At 41.8% G+C, this 8,961-nt stretch overlaps 1 long non-coding RNA gene across 1 annotated transcript; it reads right to left on the minus strand.

Annotated features, from left to right (window-relative positions):
* Nucleotides 1-4,920: 4,920 nt before the first annotated feature.
* On the minus strand, nucleotides 4,921-8,381 carry LOC129163441 (uncharacterized). Its single transcript, XR_008563342.2, has 2 exons — nucleotides 6,198-8,381; nucleotides 4,921-5,724 (listed from the first exon to the last, which is right to left on the minus strand). It is a non-coding gene; the product is annotated as an uncharacterized lncRNA (long non-coding RNA).
* Between the last annotated feature and the right edge of the window lie 580 nt (nucleotides 8,382-8,961).

The following is an 8,961-nucleotide window of genomic DNA, read 5'->3' on the forward strand; positions in this document are numbered from 1 at the left end:
TAAATCAATTTCTGGTATGCAGAATTACCAAAAGGAAATCTCCCACACACCCATTTTGAAGTGACAAATATGTGCAATTAACATTTCAGAGAGAGTGGCATTAACAGAGAGATCAAGATGGGGTGAACTCAGTTTTAAAACCTTTGTCACAGATGGGAACAGAACAGAATCACACCTGAGTGGTACACGTTTCATGTTTTGTGAGGTATATCTGGGGTTTCATGAGATACTTGTGGGCTCTTTTCACAGCTTTAAATTAATATTTTGGCAATTTAGAAGTGTGTCTTTGTTTAAAAGTTGAAATTATTATTATTGCCCATTACCTGAACAGCCTCTGTTTAGAAAAATTGAGTTTCATGCGTGGAGGACTCGTGATCTTAAAGCTGCAATCTGGATTTCCCCCCTCTCAGGAATTATGTATGATTTTTTTAGAAATCCATAAAAGTGATGGTCCTACTCTTTGAACTGAACACCAATCAGCATTAGCCAATACTGTTACACATCCGCTCAAGTACAGATCTCAACCAGAGCGTGCTCGCATGTTTGAGGGTGTACCTAGACTGATGCTGCAGTGGCGACCTTCCTTATGGAGAGAGAGAGAGAGAGAGAGAGAGAGAGAGAGAGAGAGAGAGAGAGAGGTGCCAGTTGAGGTGGCTCAGGCTTCTGGTTAGGATGACTCCTGGGCGCCTCCCTGGTGAGGTTTTACAAGAGCACTCAACTGGGAGGAGACCCAAGGGAAGACCCAGGACACACTGGAGGGGCTATATTTCTTGTCTGCCATGGGAACGCCTTAACTTTCCCCCGGAGGAGCTGGCCCAAGTGGCCGGGGAGAAGGAAGTCTGACCCTCTCTGCTTAGGCTGCTGCCCCCACGACCTGACACCAGATAAACGGAAGAAAATGGATGGATAGACAGACAGATGAATAAACAGCATAACGTGAGAATAATAATTTAAAACAATCGGCTTTAGCATTGATGGCTGACTAGAGGTGTGCATTCCCGAACAAGAGGCGCTGCTCCCAGCCATAAACATAGGAATTAAGATAAGAAACTCAAGGTGCAATATATTTTTCATCATCTAGATGGTGCCGTCAGAGAAAAAAACTCCGGATTTCAGCCTTAAATGTGTTCTAATAAAATGTTCTTTGAGCCTCTGTATAACATATAAAACTGTTGGGGCTCAAAACAGCACTGATAAATGGTAAAATACAACCCCATAACAAAGCCCTATGGAAAGACGAGTTTGCCCCACCCACTCGGCCTAGACAGGAATTATAAATGAGCTGCATCCTCATTGGCCAGTTTACCCCAATGGCTCTATCACGCTACCTTAAGCTAGAAACTCTGTGTACAGCCACACGTAGAATCCAGATCACTCAGTCGGCAAGCTATGACCAATCTTGGCTTTTATTCGTACATGTTTGAATGGGGATGTTAGCATTGGACTAGCATTGTTTTGTGGTTGGCACATAACGATGTTTTGCGTTACCGCTAATGCCTGACATTATGGTTGAATGGCAGGTGAGAATTTAAGGGGTGTGTCTAAGTGGCCTACAGCTCTTCCGCCGTGTCATCACAGACTTTTCTGTTTCTTCTTAGCCATTTTCAAATGACTGATTTGTATAGAAAAGCAGGTTGGATATGCTACAGACTTTTTTGGTATTCTACATTAGAAACCCCAAGCTGCCTAACTTCAACAGCAACAAGGTAAGTATGGTTTTGAATTCTATGACCCCTTAAAAGCTGGTCTGAGTTCACAGCAACGTGTTCCTGCGGTGTCCGTGAGGGTGCACGGTTTTGGTTAGCATTCCTCTCATAGATATGTATATGTGTTTGTAAACACATATCTATGGTTCCTCCTACATCCGTCACAGAGGTGGGTGGGGTTTGAGCGGGTGCGCTTTACCGACATCCAGGGAGGTTTGTTACCAGAAGACAAGATGAACGACTCTCTACAGGGACTCGGCTCTCATCGTTCACTTTGAAAACCCATTCAAAAGATTTGATTCCTTCGTAAATGCCACACCACTATCCCCTATAACTGTTCTGTCTCGCAGAGGAGCTAATTTGTGTGCATCTGTGTGAAACACGCGTAGGAAAATAAGAACAACAGAAAGAATGCCCCCCCACCACCACCACCACCAATTAATCATGCTTATGAGCCGTTCAAACAAATCGGTTTATTCTTGAACGTCACAACTCTAGCACATGCTAAATGCTAAGGTCGCAGTTATTTGTGTTCCACTCCCACTGACTGACTGGAGTCACATGGTGCATGAAGCATGAGCACTTTTCAGTGTTGTTGTTAGCTTCCTGCTTCACCCTTTGCATGTATTGGCAAGACAGCCACCATTTTGCTAATACAAGTTCAAATAATTAATTTATTTAATCAGTTAACATAAACTTTTAATTTGAATGGAAAACCATAAATGTCTAACGTAAAATTATAAGTTAAAATAATGTAAAATTGCGGGTTTGTTTAACAAGACAAAATATTTTTCCACTTGTTAATCTAACAAGATTTGTGGTTTCAACTCACAACATAATGTTCAAACAAAGCATAGTTATTATTTATGACATTTAGAGTTGAAAGAAATCAGTCATTTAAGTTGTCATGACTCAAGTTTTTAAAGCAGCCAGTGAACTTTTGTTTTTAAGGTATTCTGGCTTATAATTTATTACAGTGTGGGTCCTCCACTCATTACGCACTCGCATGTTTAGCAATGCAACACCACAGGTGTGAGAGGTTCTTCGCTCAATAATGTCAGAGAAGGAGAAACAGCCGGCTGCTTCCACTTCAACTTTAGCTCCAAAAAGAAAATCACTTGTAAGAAAATATCGATATGGCAATATATTGTGATACTTTTTCCTGTGATACAATATCGATATTCAAATTTCACCAATACACATCCCTAAAAAATAGCAATTGAAGTCACAGACAACAAAAGTCATTTGAACCTAGGAAACGCCGACTGGTGTCTACGACTATCTAGTTTCCTCTGGCAATGTGTGTTTAGTTCTGGCAGAAGCATCTCAGGGAAGATACCCGAGAGGAGGTGTGAATGTTCCGTGACCGCTACCTTCCAGGTACTGTAGCCTGATTACTGAACAGCTGAGATGCTGACAAATGCAACATAGTGAGGAGAGTAATCAAGGGGAACTGAGGGGAATAAGGGCCAGGAACAAGGAATCAGAACGAACATGAGATGAATTTTTGTTGTTAAATGGCAATGAACAAAAAAGGTCGAATTAGATCAATCAAACGACAAATCAAACAAAAACATGTAATGTTTCCAAGTTGAAACATCACAAGCAGGAGCTGAATGTGGCAGGAAGCTGTTTTACTAAAGCTGAACAAAGCGGTTTCATAAACGTTCTTATTTACAGATCAATATCTTTTTTTTCTTCTAATGTAAACTTAATTACTCTGCAATAACTCAAGGTCTCAGATTCAGACTTCCAGCTGAGCTCAGATTCCAACATGTGACCTCACAGAGAGATAAAATTACTGAGCGTGATGGGCTGGAGGTTTTAAAAGCTGCCGATCCTCAGACCAAAGACTTGGATCATGCAGATAAAAGATAAAAAACGTCTGGGGAGATCAAAAAGCTCAGCACTGAAAACGCATCTAATTATGAGGACAAAACGGGGGAAAAAAGAGGAGTTGAATCACTGGTTTTATCAAGCAGCGGGTGTTTGCCCAGATATAAAAGGAACTCCAATTGGACCAGCGCTGCAAGACGGAGACAACACCCTCAGTTCTTGGAGGTCGACCAAACTTGAAAGTCACAACTTCTCTAGTAAGACTAAAAAATTTCAATAGATGGAGCAATACTTATAACTTTGTGATACTGTTACAAAGCAGGACTGGAGGGCAGCTGTGGTTCTACAAAAAAGGTGAGATAAAAGTTTAACGATCGTCACGGGGAACATATGCCATGTGTTTGGAGAACGCTTAGCTGCTGATTTCCTCTAAAGCCGAGTGCTCTGCCTTGAAACTGGATGGGTTTTAAATGCAAAGTAATTGGAAACGTTTCTTAAAGGGAACAATGGTGTTTGGGGATTTTTATGTTTTAATTCACTTTTATTTAATAAATGTTGATCTCATTTTAGTAACCTTGTGTTTTATTTGGCTTTTTCATGTTTTGTTTCCCTTTAGTCTCCTTTCTGTGTTTCCCCCACACCTGATTCTAGTTTGCTAATCACCACACCTGCTGTGTATTTACTCATTTAATCTCTAGATATCAGGGGTGCCCAGTCCTGGTCCCTCGAAGGCCGCATGTTTTAGTTGTTCCTCTGCTCCCAAACACCTGATTTTAATCATCTGGTGAGGCATCTACAGAGCTTTGGAGCTGCTGAACAGGTGATTCAACCATTGAATCAAGTGTGCTGGAGCAGAGGAACAACAAAAACATGCTGGATACCGACTCTCTGTGACTAGGATTATAGGCACTCCTGCTATACGTATATGTAAAGAGCAGTGGTGTCCAATCCTGGTCCTCCTTTTAGTGTGGGGGTTATTCAATTCTGGTTCTGGAGAGCCACTCCCCTGTAGGGTTTAGATGCTCTGACACATCATTCAAGGATTAAATCACCTGTTCAGCGTGTCCTTAAATTCTTCAGAAGCCTGTTAACCATCCAGTGATTCAAACCAGCTGTGTTGGTGCAGGAGAACCAGAATAGAATAGAATGAAAAATCCATTTATTGTCCCACAGTGGAAAATTTTGGTGCCACGGCATCAACTACATAGCCTGGCAAGCCAAACTAAATAAATTCAATTCAAATTCAAAGATACTTTATTAATCCCAGAGGGAAATTAGAGTTTCAGTACACCCAATTCTGAGATCAGACATACATACATAGACACATGACAAGAATTGATGACTGTGGTCATTCGCAACCCGAGTCACGCTACCTTAATAGAGATCAGAGGAGTTTATTTGAGGATTGAGTCAGGTGGAGGAAAAAAAGGCACTTCAGAGTTACCTTCCACAGGAAAGGCAGCGTTGCTATGCAAAAAACACCTCAGACAGAAATGCAACAGACTTCAGACATTACACAACATAAGTGTCCACTAGGTGGGGAGGAAGGGTTGGGGACTCTCCTCACATCAGTGCATGCCACAATGAGCAGCGCTCGTCACCTCCGTTTGGACAGGGGAGGGAGGTAGTTGGGTTTAGAAAGCACAATGACTCCTGGAAACGGTTCCACGGCCTTCACCGGTCACAGTCCCGCCCAGGCTGGGATAGGGAGACAGAGTTGCCATGGCGACGGCAGCATTCCACATTTCTTCTGAGGGGGAGTAATCACTTCAGCCTCACAGGCTCAAGGGCACCAGATTCAGATAAGAACTTGTTTTGGGGCCAGACAGAGATAATTTCCTCTCTGTCTTAAAGTTCTGTTGGTCTCCAACCTCTCTAGATCCAAATAATGGCGTAAATTAATTTATTCCCAACCATGCTGTCCCGTCAACTCGCTCCTTGATTGAATCAACCTTACGTGCCAGAGTCTGAATCTCAGCCAAAGTTCCAAGCTTACGACTCATCTCGACAATTATATGAGTTTGTGCGTTCACAGCACGGTGTAATCCATCCCTGAGCTCCCGGATTGAGCCAATATTCCTCGACAGCTCATTAATTTTCCGGTAAGCCAGGTAACCACTCAGGCCAAACAGCAGGAATCCCGACACCAACACCACGACTATCCAGACGTCTTCAGAATCCTCTACAGACAGTTGAGAGAGGCAGATCAGGTTCCACTGTTTCCAGTGTAATGAAGTGTTAATTACATTTAATTAAGGACCATAAGACATTAAAAATTCATATCGAGTATGAATTCCATCTTATGCACACTGGGTTATTTAAATCAGAAGATTGGATCTTTTTATTGCAGGGATTTAGATAACACTTTGTATTAACTGAGAGACAAGAGAAGAGAGAGAGACCTTCAAACATTTAAGGAAATTTATTACTAAATAATTTTAAACTATTTAACAAGACTAACTCTCTAATGATGGATGTTCTGTTTGAATGAAGTGTGAGGTGGGTTGTGTGTGTGTGAATGAGTGTCAAATTCAGAACCCTCACATCCGGAGAAACAAAGTCTGAGTGGGAGATGATGTTTTGCTCCTAACTGATCAGAGTTTGAGACTTGTAGTCATAAACACATGAGACGCCATTTATGTCGCATCCACATACCCTCAGTGAGACCTCCGTACAGATCCGGATGCCAGGTCCACAGACCCTCCTCTGGTACTGGAGCCGATGAAGCAGCGTCGACAGCACGACAAACCAGTCTTCGGATAGTCTCCAGGTAAAAAGCGACAGGTGGTTCACAGTGTCAAAAGGGGACCCTCCTTGGGTCAGCGAGTTCAGCTTTTATTCTGAAAGGTACCGTTGCTTGGTTGGTAAACAACAGAATTTTCCCAGCTTGAATGGTTCTCAGCTTAAAAAGAGAAGTACAGATGGCCTGTCCATACTTAACATGCGGTGAACTTCATGGGATCTTGAGAACGAGATCTTGAGAACTGAACTTAAGATGGCGTTGGAACAGTTTTATTAATCTGGATGTTTTTGATTCTGGACGAATCAAAGCTGACAGATTTATAAACACCACAGAGACTATGCCACGCTTCAGACTAGGAAGGTTCTGATTGGATCAGTACAGCAATGTGTCATGTGATTGTTTTCCTTACGTGTGTCAGTGTGTCTAGTGACTAGATTAAGTCATATTACTTATTAGAACATATTAATCATAATATTGTGATTTCACAGATCAGTCACATTGTATTATTGACTAACAGTTGTTTTGATGAGCTTTGTTGAAAATAGAGTTCTTTGATTTAATAAAAGAAAAGAAAGCAGTCTTCATCTTCTGTCTTCATTGCTGGAAAGTAAACAGTTTAGAAGCGAATGCATGACCTTGAGGCTGTTTCATGCACTCTGGCGCTGTGTCAAAAGGAACTGTGGAAAAGGTTAAATACCTTGGAGGAATAGCTCCTTCATCACGTTACACAGGAGTCCATGATATGCCCAGCTGGCTCTGTCCCAGGGGGGCACCCGGGAGCCCCTTCTCCCGTTGTCATCATTGACTACGTTTACATGCAGCCAGTAACCCTTTTTAAACCCGAATATTCACAATAACCTGGTTCCGCAGGTCCATGTAAACACCGCCAAAAACCCGGACATGCTCATAACCGGGTTTTTAAAAACCCGGTTACTACACCTGGGGTAACCCTTTTCTAACCCGAATGTTTGGTCGTGTAAACGCATATCGGGATATCCCCATCAAAGCGTGTGTTCTGCGCATGCTCTGTTCGCAAGGAATCTTGGTCTTTTGAGTAGCGAGACGTCTTGTATGCGCCAGAACACCAGAAGTAAACAACAAGTTGGGAGCAAAATGGCGAGTCGCGGCACAGCACCACACTTTTGGGGTGACGAGGAAACTAAAGCACAAACAAACGCGGTCGCTATCTCTTCCGAACTGGGAAACATGTTGTTGTTTTCATGGATACCGGAACAAGAAGAACCAGAAATGAGGCATATTGCATCTGGACGTAGTCCATACGTCTTGACGCTACCCCAATGTCCACATTTAAATCGGGTTATGCAAGTTAGAGGTAACTCTATTTATGCTTGTAAACGGGTTATTCTGATCTACTCAGAAACCCAAATACTGACCTTAACCCGATCATAATCCGGATATTGGCTGCATGTAAACGTAGTGATCGAAAAAATCTTGTCAGTCGTGTTGAGAGACCAACTGACCAGGTCCATTTTAAATAATTTCCAGTTTCCAGAGAAAATGCAGAAGCGTCGTACACCGAAAGACAGTCAAAGAGCCTTGGGATAAGATAGGGAGGAGAGGAGGAAAAAAGTGTCTGTACTCTCCAAGAGCTGGAAGAAAAAAAATTAAATGTTATTTAGTCAGGCAACGTTCTGGGCCGTGGGGTGTGTTCTATCATTGTCTTTCGAACAATCTCTGCATGCTCCTGGACAACGAACATTGTGATGTACTCACCACAACTGATGTCGGTAAACGAGGTGGTCTGCTGTTGAAAAAGGCAAAAATACATCCTTTTTCTAAATAAAGGACTTAAATACATCCATTTGCTTCTGATTCTACTAAAGTCCAATAGTCCAAAACTGATGTAAAAGCCATTTCAATCAAGCTGTGATGCGTCCACCATTGTGGACCAATCACAGTGCTCTATCCTTCTGAAACCCCTATAAAGAGCTGTGACTGGGCCGCCAGAACGCTGCTAGGGACTGCGGAGGCTCCAATGGAGCATTCCTAGACCAAACTTTGCAAAACGAGAATTTGGTTCACTAGGCTATCAATTACACTCACGCAGGAGCAAAAAAGGAGACTTAAATTAAAGAATAAAGATTAATGAAAAAATTACATGTAAAATACAATTAAAACAGAAATAATTATTCAAAAAATTAGATGTGTATATATATATATATATATATATATATATATATATATATATATATATATATATATATACATATATATATATATATACACATACATACATACATACATACATACATATATAGTACAGGCCAAAAGTTTGGACGCACCTTACAGGCTTATTTTAAAACCTAACCACTGCTGCTGAATTTACACAAATAAAACCTAATTTATTACAGTGTCTCCAGCTTTGAAGTGCTGACTCAGCTCGTTGTGTGATGACAGATGGGACAAACAGCGCTTTTTAGGTCAGCAAAATGTCGGTCCCCACACACCCTCCACGTCCTTTCACAAAACATTGTCCTTATCAAAGGCCGTTTAAAAATACATGATAGTGAGCAATTTTACATAAGTGAACCCCGCCAAATAGTTTTGCAAATGTCACATTTAACTCCCCCAAAGCCCTGCTTAGAGTCAGGCCACGTGACACACGCTGTGGCATTTACCAGGACTCGGTTCTCCTTTGTGCTGCAAAAAGAAGCA

This window comes from Nothobranchius furzeri, chromosome 5 (genome assembly GCF_043380555.1).
Source record: "Nothobranchius furzeri strain GRZ-AD chromosome 5, NfurGRZ-RIMD1, whole genome shotgun sequence".
Lineage (NCBI taxonomy): Eukaryota > Metazoa > Chordata > Actinopteri > Cyprinodontiformes > Nothobranchiidae > Nothobranchius > Nothobranchius furzeri.